At 40.6% G+C, this 14,925-nt stretch overlaps 1 non-coding gene across 1 annotated transcript; it reads left to right on the top strand.

The window, feature by feature from the left end:
• Positions 1 to 14,607: 14,607 nt before the first annotated feature.
• LOC120283062 lies at positions 14,608 to 14,714 on the top strand. Its single transcript, XR_005543065.1, has one exon. It is a non-coding gene; the product is annotated as a small nucleolar RNA R71 (small nucleolar RNA).
• Positions 14,715 to 14,925: the final 211 nt, after the last annotated feature.

Here is a 14,925-nt window from a genome sequence, read left to right as displayed (position 1 = left end):
TTGAAAAAATAGTTCTAGGGTGAGCAATGTCCGGGTGCCCCAATTTTTGTCGATTACCTCTCCTATCTTTTATTTACGCCTCCTTTTTTCCTTATTTATATTTTCATTGATTTTATTCACACTACTATCGATTCATCTTTATTCTAGTTAAATAGCAATCTTTGTGATCTAATCATTTTTCCCTATGGGTATGACTACCCACTCACGACAGTATTATTACTTCGAAAACCCGTGCACTTGCCATTCACACGCCAAAAGGGCGTTTGTCATACATAGCCGTGTATCTCTGGCTAAAGCCGTGTAGTTCAAATTCCTTCACAAAAATATTTAGGCAGAGATACATGGGTAGCTACACAGTCGTTGATAAGTGCTTGAGTAGACACATTTTTTTTATATGTTTTACATGCATTGAGCACCATTTGTACCATAGTTTATGTCTCATATTGTGTATTTGGTGTTCTTTTGTGCAATTAGGTTGTAAATGCCTTGAAAAGTTAAAAAGAAGCAAAGATAGGCTATAAAGACACAATGTTGGGAGTTCTTGTTCAATTCAAAGACCAAGACACGAGAGGAGTTCATGAACGTGGAGATGTGTGCCAACTTCCAAGGAGATTCAAGCCAATTTACTAGTTGGAAGGGCACATAGGTAGTCACATCTTTATGTTCCTTCTCTTTGTGAAGATTGCAATACTTTTCAAAGATGCGTCGATGAAGAAAAGTCTTATAGCCTACCACATGGACATGTGCCCGGCCATGTGGCCTCAGGAGAAGAGTGTTTGGACCGCATTTGTGAAAAGTACTATATCTATCATTGTTTTGTAACTTGCTCCATGGAGGGCTAAACCCTAGTAGGTATTTGGGCATGTGAACCCTAGGATCTATTATTTTGAATTGATTTTCTTTATGTTTCTATTAAATTTGAGTTGATTTGAGTTTTAACCATGTGTTTCCATGGCTTGCATGTTTTATTGATCTTTGTGATTGATTTATTATGCATGATTTGTTACTTTGATGAGAGAGGTCTCCATTAGAGTTAGAACTTCAAGGTTAAAGAGCATTTAGAAGGTGAGTCATGAGATAGTGGAGCGTCCCCTTTCCTTCCGATGAGTATTTCCTATCTCTGTATTCCCTAGAATCTATACAACCATATTTGGTGTAAGGTGTGAGATTGAGAGATTTCTCCAAAGAGACCTTGTAGGGGGTTAGGGATCCTTCGCGGGAAATAGGGTTGGATCTATCTTTTAGAATCGGTTTCACTATTAGGAATCCCTAGAGCTTATTGCAGTCATATAGGGTGTGAGGTGTTGACATTGAGCGATTTCTCCACCGGGACCTTGTAGGGGACTAGTGTCGATTGCTTAGAGACAAGGACCGACTGTTCTTGGATTACCTCGACTCATTAGACTCAGTTTAGAAGCATTTAGCGAATCTTGAGCTTCATGTTAGATTCTAAAGGAGAGCATCGCCCAGGTACCTCATCTTTATTGATTGACATTTACTTTTACTTTCTATCTTGCCTATTTGCTTGCTTATTAATATTCTTGCAATTAGTTCATTTCATCACATCCATTGATTTTTACTAGATAACTAAGAATTGGTTACTACTAATACTTCCATTCCCGGTGGATTCGACTACCCACTCACCAGAGTAATTATTACTTCGACACCCATAGACTTGCGGTTCACATGCAATTTGGATATGTGTCAGCCATGTAAATCAAGATGTGGCTGTGTAACTCCCTTTGCTCAGTGAAAGGCATCCAACCTGTGAGTTACACGAGCAAGAACATGCCTGTGGAATCTCAGGTTGGGCCATGTAAGTCAGATGGCAAGTCTAAAACCCTCCATATAGAGGTTTACAAGAGAAAGTACGCATCAATGTAGATCTAGCTGGGACTGTGTAACCCAAATATTAGCCAAAAATTCTCAAGACATAGATTTACATGGACGAAAACAGACCCGTACAACTCAGTTAGGGACTGTGTAATGGTCATCTTCTATTCTAGACAGTAGGTTACATGGGCTAGAACATGCCGGCGTATCACTTCATTCGACCATGTAGCTCTAAAACCCTAAGTTCAATCTAAGTGATTTATTGGTGCAAACTAAAGATCTAAGTTCTAAATTAAACTAGATGTGTCATGCAATCAATCTACTACAAGAATAGAACAAAAGGATCAAGAAAATGCAAAGATTAAATTGAAGAAACCTTTGATAAGTGCTTGCTTAATATATATTTTATCACATCATTTATGCACTTTGAGCATGATTATATTCAGATATTTCCATTAATAGCACATGTTTTGTGTTCTTTTGTGCAATTAGGGCATGTGAAGGGAACTGATGAGGAAGAAGCAAAGAAAATGTGATGGAGAATTTTCTAAGATGATTTCACTAGCTTCAAGGGTGAACACTTAACTAGGATCGTCTACAAGCTCATATGTGCCAACTCATGAGATTTTAGAAGCCAATTGACATGTCAGGAGGGCACAGAGGTAGTCATGTGTGCGTGTACTAGCTTAGGACTAGTTTTCACAAATTTTCTCAGCCATTTTTATCGACAGAATTCCACACACCATTCCACACGGTGGTGTGGCCTCGCATAGGCATTTACTGAGTATTCTAGAAGAATAATGTACCAGAGTTACTGTAGCACCCCAATAGAACTACACACACCATTTCACATGGAGAGGAAAAAGGATGCTCCGCTAGCTCTCGATTCACCATCTCGACCCTCTCTAATCTTGCTTTGTCTAACCCTCATGGTGTGTCACTCACTCACAAGGATTACCAATGTAGACTCTCCACCCTAGTGTCACTCTAAGGAAGAAATCATTCAACAAGCATTCAAGATTGGAACTCAATTAAAGACATCAATTAAGGAAAGCCTAATAAAAGGTTAATAAAACAAATACATCCTAGGTTTCACAAATCCAAGTACCGACTAGGGTGTTTAGCTCTCTATGGAGCAAGATACAATCAATAATGAAATCGAATGTAAAAACATGTAATCCATAGGAAAACCCCTCGGTATTCATATCGATGGTCTTGTGCAGTAGTCTTGTCCTCTCCAAAGGTCCCCTTGTCAAGCCTACGGCACACCTCGCTGGATTGGTGCCGATGAAAGCTCCCCCAACAACTATCTTTCAAGAGAAATGCGGTGTTGAAGCCATACAACCACTCCAAAAGCTTTGCCAAAGCCTCTCTAAACCCTAGCCGCAAGGCTCTCAAAAGATGGAGAAAAGATGGAAAGAAAGATGTTGAAATTGGGGCTGTTCGCGGCTTTATATAGGCTGGAATTGGGAATCCACACGGGCGTGTGGAAATTCCACAATATGCGTTCACGATCAACTTTGATATATCTATTTTCTTTATTTGACTTCACCACCCTATATGTACAAAAGAACACAAAAGCACATGTATTAGCGCTAAAATCTAATAAAAGTAATGCTCATCATAAGAAAAAGAATACTTCATATTCTTAGTACACAAGCACTTATCAGGGAGGCCATGTGGATCCCTGATTTTTCAGGTTTAAAAAGGCCACTCAAGCGAAGGTTTGGGAATCTTTTTACACAAGTTTTAGGTAGAAGTTGGCTAAGGTTTTGGAGAGGAGATCTTTACACTCAAGGGAGATTTTATTCACAAGCTTTTATAGATTCCTTCGTCATTATAGCTATTAGGGGAACTGTCGGTGACATCTATTTAGAGGGTTGAGCACTAGCTTTATTGGAGAAACTCTTGTAGATGCTGAAGCAGCTCTTAGAGACTATCATCATGGATCAAAAGGGGGGTTTTATTTATAGATTTTAATACTTTTATTCTCTATTTGATTGTGCATTGTATTGCTCCATCGAGAGTTAAAACCCTAGTGGGTACTTGGATATGTAAACCTTAGGATTCAATCTTTCATTAACTTTTATTGTGTTTCTTTTAATTGAGAATTTGATTTGAGTTTTAATCTTGTGTGTCTGTTGATTTGCTTTCTCTTAGAATGATGCTTCAGTTGAGAGCTAAACCTAATCATCCTAGTGATGAGTGACCATCACTGCTAGAATTAGATTTACCAGGTTAAAGAGGGTTGAAAGAGTGAGCCGTGAGATAGTGGAGTGTCCCCTTTCCCTTTTAACTTGTTTTATCCTACCTCTATTTTCTAAGAGCTTTTAGCAATATATATGTGGTGTGTGGCGTCGAGAGAATTCTTTGTGCGAGACCTCATATGGGATTAGGGATCTTTCACTTGGACCAAAGGATTAGATCTACTTCTAGCAATATAGTTTGTCATTTGGGATCCTTAGAACTCCAGGCATTCATATGTAGTGTGAGGCATTGAGTGATTTCTCCGTCGAGGCCTCGTCTCGGACTAGTCACTGGTTGATCTTAGGTTAGGCATCAATGTGCTTTTTGATTTCAACGATTTAACAATTCTCATTTAGAAAGCACAATTTTAGTATATCACCTATCATAGAATCCTAGGGGGAACATTGTTCGGGTACCTAATCTATCTAGACTGATTCCTCTATATTTCTCTATTTGCCAACTTCTCTTTCCTTGTTTACTTGATTGTGAAATTGATGACTTTCACATTCATTAGATTGATTAGGCTAGATAGTGAGGTCACAGTTATTACTAGCATTCTTGTTCCCTATGGATTCGACTACCCAAACAGTTGGGTACACTTTATTACTTGGGTGTCCCATGCACTTACGGAAATAAGCAAGGGGTGTGTCAACCTTACCGATAGGAGATGGTGAAAATATGGTTTTGAGAGAGAGAATCATGATGCAAAATGGATAAAATGTCCACAAAACACACTGAGAAGGTCCAAAATGCGATCGGGGGTGAAAAGAAACAAGACAGAGAAAGAAAAGGCTGAGTAGTGGAGAGGAAGAGAAAATCTTGAGCAAATAGGAAAGATGATGAACACTTTTATCCCTTTTCTCTCCCTAGTACATGAGCACCCAAACATGGGCACGTATCTCTATTGTGCCCATGTACTCTCGCGAGAAGTCGCATGCCCAGTGAGTGATGGTGGTGCGCATGGCTTGCACGCTTGGACTGAGCACAAGAGCTGAAGTCTCTTTTCCCAAATTTATATGGCTATGTAATTTAGCTCGTGTAGCTCCTCATCTGGCGGTGTACATCACTGCCCTAGATAGAATTATTCTCCTTTCAAACATGAGAGTTACGCCTTCAAGAACACGGCCGTGTATTCCTTCCTATGCCGATGTAGTTCTCAGTTTTACCAACTCAATACAATTCTTGAACATACAAAGAACTACATGACCATTTACACAAGCATGTACAGCTCGTGTATTGCTCCCAAACTACAAAATGTCCTATTTTCACACCACAATTCAAACCAAATTCGCTCAAAAGTCAAAGCACAACTATGATAAAGCATTTTGGACAACTTAGTGCTATAGACAAGGACCTAATTGCATGCAATTTACAACAAAATGAATTCAAATCATGATTTATTCAAAAAACACAAAAACAAGCTAAAATATGAAAACTAAAGCAAGAAGTTTGGGTTGCCTCCCAAGCTTGTATTACATTGCTAGCCTGATGTACCTGCAGAAATCAAGGAAGTTCATGAAGATGGAGCACCTCCTTACACCCATGACCAATTTCACAATTCAAGTATGCAATAGGTTCAAAAATTAAAAAGATCTCAGCAAGAAAATAATTCTGCTCAATAGTTGATGAAATTACTCCATCAATACAAACTAAAAACATGCTAGGATGCTGTTGGCTCCTCTGTCTCTCCTTCCACGTTGGAGGTTGCAGCAATGCCTTCTTCTCAAAGAATGCCATCACCTCCATATCCTTAGCCTAATCTTTAGCCTGTTCAATCAATTTAATCAATGGATCCTCATCCATAATTTCCTATACACAATAAAAAATAATATCATCAGTACAATCTATTACAAAACATGTATTATCCTCACTTAATAAATGCCTCATGTCCCGGTGAAGCTTGAAAACAACTTTATACTCACTTACTCACAATACCATCTGCCCATCATTCACATTAATTAAAGCTCTAGATGTTGCAAGAAAAGGCTAACCCAAGATTAAAGGTACTTCCACCTCTTCATCAACATCAAGAATGACAAAGTCAACCAGGAAGATAAATTTATCAACTTTAACGAGCATATCTTCCACCACACACCACGAATGTTAAATCCATTGATCAGCCAACTGAATCGTCATCTTGGTTGGAGTCGGCTCGCCTAACCCTAACTTTATGAAGATATTTTAAGGCATTACATTAATTCTTGTACCCAAATCAGCTAGAGAACTCTCCTCAATAGAATCTCCAATCACAGAAGGAATTGTGAAGCTACCTGTGTCCTTCAGTTTTCTAGGCAATTTGTTTTTTAAGATGGCCGAGCACTTTTTTCCTCAACCTCGCAGTCAATATTTCTACAAGCTTTTTCTTGTTGGTAAGGAGATCCTTTACAAATTTTCTATACTTAGGCATTTGTGATAATGCCTCTACAAAAGGGAGAATGACGTGTAGTTGTTTGAACACCTCTAGAAAATGCTTGAACTGGTCATCAGTTTCACTTTGCTTAAGCCAGAAAGGGTAAGGAATTCTCGGTTGGTATTATTCACAATGGGCTTCTTAACCACCTTCTTTTTGTCATCTTCTTCTTCAACTTCAATTGGCTTTGCTCTTTCAGAACCTTAACTTTTTTTGACTCTCATTTCCACTTCATGGCCACTCCTTCATGAAATTGCCTTGACATGCTCTTCAGGATTAACCTACATTTTGCTTGGGAGGCTCCCTTGAGATCTCTCCGATATCATTCTTGCAATTTGGCTAACTTGGTTTTTCAGGTTTTGTATGGAAGCTTGTTGTTTCGTCAGAGTAGCTTCAATGGTTGTAAGGCAGTTATCTTGAAGTTGAAACTTTATGTCGGTGAATTGTACAAACTTTGCTACTAGTTCATCTAAGTTTAGCTTCTTTTCTTGGAATCCGGGAGGTTAACTTGGTCTTTGTTGTCCTTGACCACTCCAAGCGAAATTTGAATGATTCCTCCATCCCGAGTTATAGGTGGCGCTACCCCGGAAAACGAACACTTGAAAAAAAAACTAAGCATGGAGTTTCATACGGGCAGACATATGGCATGTAACCTATAGCTGTAGCCTGTAGCATGGACACTTGAAAAAAATGCTAAGTATGCTTGTAGCCTGTAGCACCTCATGCAGCAATGTAGCATTTTACTATAGCAGCCACTGTAGTAACTTACGTGAATTTCGGCAATTGATTGGAAACTTCATGGCCCGTATACCGACGGTATGCCAGTCCACCTAGCTTCCCAAGATGGGGGGTTTTAAGAGGATTCTAAGGCATCTTTTTAAGGGAGAGGAGTCTTGTTCTTGGAGCTCATTGCCACCATTATGGATCTGAGTTAGAAGAAGGCTTTAGAGGGCATTTCCAAGGTGGGAATCGACTAAGAGAGCGTGATTTGGTGAGATCTACTCCTAGGGCACACTTGTAGGAGGTTGAAGATGATGAAGGAGCTTCTTCATGGGGTTTCTCAAGTGTCATTCGGCTTCTGATTCTTGAGGGAGTTGATGCTATTTTCACTAGTTATTTTCATAGATTCTATTGTGTATGTTATTAGCACAAATAACTAAACCTCAAGGTCACCGAATGTAGGTGAACCTTGGGGGTGAACTTGTTTAGTTCGGATGCTTTGATTTATCTATTGCATGTGGTGTGTTCGTGATCCATGCTTGGTGAATTTCATGGTATTGGTATGTATGAGAACTCTGTGTATCGATTTTTAGGTTATACTAGGTTGTATGACCATCGCCCTAATATTAGACATACCAAGCTTGGATGGGATATGTGTACAAATACGCCGTGACCATCAGATACTTTATACCCAACCATCATTAGGGTTGCGCCTAGTATGTGTTTTAGCCCTAACTTGGGATTTCCTTGCTTGTAATTGATAAGTGTTTGTGTATTAGTAATACGAACTATTCTTTTCTTACTATGAGCATTACTATAGCAAATCACTATAGCAAATCATTATAGAAATTTAGTATAGCAATAACTATTCTCAGGCAGTTGAAAAACAAATTTCTACATATCCACATGGGCGTGTGGAAATTTCACACGCCCGTGTGGATGCCCGATTCCAGCCTTATTTAAGTCATGATTTCAACCTGATTGAGGGATCCTTATTTCCATCCCTTGGCCCATCTTTTCTCACCTTTGGAGGCGCCCATGGCAAGAGTTTGGAGAGGCTTTGGCTAGGCTTTTAGAAAGGTTTACGGCTTTCAACACCATGTTTCCTTTGTAAGAAAGTTATTGGGGAAGCTTTCGTCACCACCGATCTGGCGAGGTGTGCCCTATGCTTGATGAGGAGACCTTTAGAGAAGACGCCGCCACTCCACAAGACCATCGACATGAACACCAAGGGGGTTTTATTCATAATTGCATATTTTTACTTTTGATTTCATTATTAATTGTATTTTTCTCCATGGAGAGCTAAACCCCTAGTGGGTACTTGGGCTGGTAAATCCTAGGATGATATTGTTTCTTTGACCTTTTATTATGCTTTCATTAATTGATGTTTTAATTGAGTTCCAATCTTGAATGCTTGTTGAGTTGATTTTCCCTTAGACTGACACTACGCTTGAGAATCCATTTTGGTAATTCTTGTGGATGAGTGACACACCATGAGAGTTAGACAATGCTAGATTGGAGAGTGTTGAGAGGGTGAGTCGAGAGGTAGCGGAGCGTCCCCTTTCCCCTCCGGTATGATTTATCCTACCTCCATGTTCCATGAGTTCTTTGTGGTCACAATAGAGTGAAGTGCTAAGAGACGAACTCTGCTGGGCTTAGTTGCGCAAGCAACAGAGTGAAACGTTGAAGTAATCCTTAGTATCTGGGGCTTAATTGTGACAAGGGGTCTTTCTCCTAGACCAATGGGTTAGATCTATTTTAGGGAATAGGGTTTATCACTTGGAATCTCTAAAGTCTAAAGCAACCTAGCACAGTGTGAGGTGTCGAGACTGAGAGATTTCTCCATCAGGGCATAGTGTAGGGTTAGTCACAGTTGACCTTAAGTTGTGGGACTGTGTGTTTAAGGATCTCCATGACTCATTAGACATTAGTTAGGAAACATAATGATTTGTCTTACACTTGAAACAATAGTCCTCGGGTGAGCAATGTCCGCGTGCCCCATTTATCGTCGATTGTCTCTCCTTTCTTTTATTTGTGCCTCCTTATTCTTTTTTTCTTATTTCTATTTGCATTAATTCTTACTCACATCACTACTGATTCATTTTCGTTCTAGTTAAATAGCAATCTTTGTGTTTCTAATCACTATTCCCTGTGGATTCGAGTACCCACTCACCGGGGTATTATTACTTCGACAAACCCGTGCACTTGTGGTACACATTCAAAAGGCCGTTGTCAGCAATGCAATCATAGGAGGATATGGTCCGAAGAAATTCTGTATCAATACTCATACCAGATTATGGGCCCACTTCCATGATCATCGGGTTGGCCTATCTTAGAAATCCCTTGGTCCATACCACCACTTGCATGATGATCTTAGCATCCTTCTTACTTCAGTAGCCCCAAGGGGATACACATCCGTGATCATTCTCACATCTTGATCCTCATCCGTGTTTTGCTTTTATTGTAGACACATAGTAGAGACTTTCCTTATTTCTTTATAATTTTAGCACAACATTCGAATTGGTAGGTCAAACAACACACAAAGAAGAAGTAAGAGTAGCTTCTCGAGCCTTGGGAATACGACTCCCTTGTGCTTGCGCAAGGGGTATTACTTGACGACCCGTGCACTTGCGGGATTACGACTAAGTTTTTGGCACCATTGCTAGGGACCCACGAGGAATACTCGGAAACATAGAGTTGGTTGATTTGGCCATTATTTTGTTTCTTTGTTTATCTTATTTTTATTTTTGTGTTCGTGTACATATTTTTCCGTTCTCTTATTTGCATTTCCTTGTCTTACCCTCTTTTTAATTTCTAAGTGTTGGCTTAAACAATTATGCAAGATACCCATCATATGACACATGAAAGTCAAGACAACCTAGTAGAGCCTGTCGACTAGATTGAGAGGACATTACATCAGAGATTGAGAGAAGGGGCTAAGAGTTCAAGACAACAAGAGGTTTGGGTTAAATCTAGTGAGCCTTTAGTTATGGCTGAATCTAGGAGAACTTTATCTAATTATGAGAGGCCATAATTCACTATTGAAAAGTTCAATGTACAAGCACCAACTGTACCAGCAAATAACTTTGAGATTAAGGCAAGCACAATCGGGATAATACAGAATTCAGTGCAAATTGATGGTTTAGCTGATAAAGACCCACAAGCTTATCTATCCCTTTTGCTTCATATAGAAAATGGGGCACCCGGACATTGTTTATCTTAGGACTATTGTTTCAAGTGCAAGACTAATCATTATGTCTCCTAACTGATGCTTAATGAGTCATGGAAATCCTAAAACACACGGTCCCAAACCTAAGGTCAACCATGACTAACCCTACACTATGCCCCGGTGAAAAGGAATACTCTCGACGCCTCACATTGTGTAAGATTGCTTAAAGCTCTAGGGGCTCCAAGTGATAAATCCTATTTCCTAATATAGATCTAACCCTTTGGTCCATGCGAAAGACCCTTAGTCACAATTAAGCCCAGCACTAAGGATTCCTTCAAAACTTCACTATCTTGCTCGTACAACTAAGCCCCAGTCGAGTTTGTCTCTTAGCACTTCACTCTATTGTGACCGCAAAGAACTATTGGAATATGGAGGTAGGATAAATCACACCGGAAATCTGCATGCATGCTGGGGTGTCATACTACCAAGGTAATCTATTAGGAGCCGATCATACTCCTCTGTGTCAGTAAATGCCTTATCATATAAACCAAGCCACACCAAGAACTGAGTCACACTCATGTTGTGGTACTAACTCAATGCACAAAACTTTATGGCGTCAATGCTCGCAAAACTGTTGTACGATCAGTCAAACTCAAACGATGCTAACACCTCCAATATCAAGATGCGAATTGCTGGCTCTCTGATAGAAAATAGACGTCGTCAACTTCCCACAGCAAGCAACAACTCCAACTCATCCACCATCTTGTCTCGAAACTGTATCTCTCTCAAAGCACTCAAATCTGTGAAACAAGATTGGCCGAACTTCATCTTTGACAATCTCTCAAATGAGCCTGATGCTCGAGAATCGCAAACTCCATGTGTTCAGGCGAGGGTGAGGGCTCACGTGGATGCTTGATGGCCACTTTCTTGGTCTTGGGTGCCATATCTGCAAGAATTAAAGAGAAATTGATTAAGTAAACTCCAAAACATAATTCTGCAAAAATCCACACAGTCATGTGGAAATTCCACACGCCCGTGTGGATTTTTGGAGTGTGAAAGCTGCACGGCCACTATGTAAAAATCCCAAAAAATACATCAAAAATTCTTTCTACTAGAATACACCAACCATCTAAACATAAAATCGAAGCAACATTCACCAGTTTAAGTAAAATAAATCAAGATTGGAGAAGAAAACAGAAAGTAAGCTTACTGATGAAATGCAAGTGAAAAACTTTGAATACGGCCAGAAAACTCAACTAAAATCTCTTTAAATCGACAGTGAGGAGTCGGGAGAGTAAAGAGATGCATTCTCTGAGTATTTGGGGCTGAAAAGATGAAGAGGCGCAATTAGGTTTCAAAGAAAAGCCGTGCCTCTTGGCGTTCTCTGCATCCACACGGGTGTGCGGAAATTACCCACGCCCGTTTGACTCCACAGGAGAGCTAACAGGGGCAAACACACACCCCTGTATGTTGTTAGGAAAGCCTCTGATTAACTATGAACGTTTCCACATAGGCGTGTGGAAATTCCGCATGCCCGTGTGCCAGACCCACAGAGAGACCCACATGCCCCTGTAGCCTCTCTGTCCTCCTGAGAAAATGGCTAAGTGTTCCACACGCCACTATGAAAATTCCACACAGGCATGTGGATCCTCACAGGGGTACTCACAGGGGCACTCACACGCCCAAGTATGCTCTCAGGATGAAGGAAAAGTCTCTGTAGAGTTTCAAACAGGCGTGTGGAAATTACCCACGCCCGTGTGTTGTTCACAGGGTCATCCACAGGGGCATTCACACGCTCTTGTGTCTTCTCGGGATGGAGCCTGAGAACTCTGCAGAGATCCACTCGCCCATGTGGAAATTATCCATGGGCGTGTGACCGTCACAAGGCCATTCACAGGGACATTCACACACCCCTGTGTCCTCTTGGGATGAGCTCTAAACAGAAAAACAAGCCCGTCTAGAAATTCCACATGGCCAAGTGTCTTCTCTGGATGACTTAGGAAAAATTATAGACTCTGTAGAAAAATTTTTGCAACTTATACACAAGCAAAGCCTGCCTATACTATGAAAAACTAACTAGACAAACATGGAAAGTACACCCAAACGACCAAGAAACTTTGCCAATCACAATCAATCACACTAAAATACCAATAATCCATAAATAAAACATAGCAATAGCATGTAAAAGGTCAAGACACCAACACTCATGCTCTTATTCATGTAAGCACTAAACTAAAACCTAGAAAAATAGTAAAGACTTGAGATGCCTCCAAAGAAGTGCTTGTTTAATGTCACTAAGCTGAATGTACCTGACCTTACCTCAAGGGGGCTCATAGATGAAGGTTGGCCTCTTACCTACAACTTGAAAGCATGATGCACATAATTATTTCAAGGTAGAGGGAGAGTTAGCAAGCTTATTACCACACAAGGGTCCATCAATCTTACTCCGTGCATGCACATCCCCATTAGCCTTGGGGCGCTTCTTGTGATGTCTCCTTGCTCGCTTCATCTTTTGGACCATCCTCTTCATAATCCCCGGGGTAGGTTGCAACTTGTCCTCTAGACCAAGTGTTAAGACTTCTTCATTCTCCACTTCTTGATCTAGCAACCTCCCCAATGGGTCCGGACATAACATTTCCTGCATGTATTCATCAATTATCTCATTAGTAGTGTTGAGAAAATACAAAATATCATCAAAATCAAGAGAATATCGCATGGCTTCGGCAAGGCGGCATGTCAACTTATCATCGCCAACTCTTAGTGTCAACTCCCCACCATCCATGTCAATGAGAGCCTTGGAAGTGCCAAGAAAGGCCTCCCAAGTATCAATGGAACCTCGGCATCCTCATCAACATCCAACACCACAAAGTCCACAGGAAATATGTACTTGCCAACTTTACAAGTACAACTTCAATGATGCCCCACGGATGTCTAACTGTTCGATTGGCCAATTGAAGTGTCATCTGTGTGGGCCTAGGCTCTCCCAAGCCTATCTTCTGAAAGAACGTGTCAGGCATGACGTTGATGCTAGCCCTTGAGTTCGCCAATGCCTTCTCTTCCCCCAAGTTACCAATGTTGCATGGGATGATGAAGGTTCATGTGTCTTTCTTCTTGTTCAGCATATTCTTTTGCAACACCGCCAAACATGAAGCTTCTAAGATCACAGATGCACTCTCCTCTAACTTCCCCTTGTTGGTCAAGAGGTCCTTGAGAAACTTTACATAGAGAGGCATTTGAGACAATGCCTTTACAAATGGAATGTTGATGTGTAACTGCTTCAATAGACCCAAGAACTTCTTGTATTTCTCATCATTTTCGTCGTTCTTCAATCTTGAACGATAAGGGATATTAGCTTGTAAGATGGGAGTGCCAGCTCCTTCTCTTTTGCTCTATCCTTAACCTCCATAACGTCGGGTAACTCAACATTGGTCTTCTCACTATTGAGCCTACCCTCAACTTCATGACCACTTCTCAAAGTGATCGCCTTCACATGTTCTCTTGGGTTTGTCTCTATGTTGCTAGGCAAACTCCCTTGAGGTATTTCCAAAAGTGACTTCGCAATTTGTCCCACTAGATTCTCCAAGTTGTTTAATGATGTAGTGTGGTTGCGAAGTGTGGCTTCAAATGATTGAAATCTTGTATCCGACGATTGAATGAACTTGGTCAAAGCCTTCTCTAAGTCGGTCATCCGGTTTTTCAACCCTGAAACTCTATTCTCTATGTTCAGGGCTTGTTGTTGTTGTTGTTGTTGGAAACCCGATGGTGCCATAGTCTTCTATTTCCCTTGATTACTCCACGAAAGTTTTGGGTGGCTCCTCCGCCCCGGATTGTAGGTATTGCTATATGGATTTCCTTGACCTCTCATTGAATTACCTACAAAATCAACATGTTCCAAGGAAGTGGTACCACCAATAGAAATTAGGCAATCAGATAGGGAATGTCCTCCCCCACACCCAGTGCAACTCATCACTACCGCCGATATAGGGGAAGTTAAAGTGTCTATTTTCGTGCTCAATGACTCAACCTGGTCCTAACCTCATGATGTCTGGCAACCTTCTTTCTGTCTCGTGTGTTCCACTGCTAACTATTCATAGCCATTTCTTCAATGAGATTTCGGGCTTCTTCAGGGGTCTTGCTTTCTAAGGTACCTCCTGCTACAGCATCAAGTAACTGCTTTGTGCTTGGGTTCAACCCGCTATAGAAATTTTGAATAATCATCCACTCGGGGAACCCATGTTGAGGACATTTCTGCAGGATCTCCTTAAACCTATCCAATGTCTCAAAAAGAGACTCCAATTCCATTTGCGCAAAAGACGATATTCCATTCCTAAGCTTTGTACATTTTTCGGGTGAAAAATATCAAGCGAGAAAAGCTTCCACCATCTCCTCCCATGTAGTGATCAATGCTCTAGGTAATGAATGTAGCTATTGCTTTGTTCTTCCTTTCAAGGAAAATAAGAAGGACTTCAACTTAATAGCATCATCTGTTACTCCATTAATCTTGAGCATGTCACACACTTCCAAGAAGTTCTTAATATGATTGATT

The sequence above is a fragment of the Dioscorea cayenensis genome, chromosome 18 (assembly GCF_009730915.1).
Source record: "Dioscorea cayenensis subsp. rotundata cultivar TDr96_F1 chromosome 18, TDr96_F1_v2_PseudoChromosome.rev07_lg8_w22 25.fasta, whole genome shotgun sequence".
In the NCBI taxonomy this organism is placed as follows: domain Eukaryota; kingdom Viridiplantae; phylum Streptophyta; class Magnoliopsida; order Dioscoreales; family Dioscoreaceae; genus Dioscorea; species Dioscorea cayenensis.
Note: the sequence above shows the minus strand (reverse complement) of the source record. Positions and strands in the feature narration are given on the sequence as shown.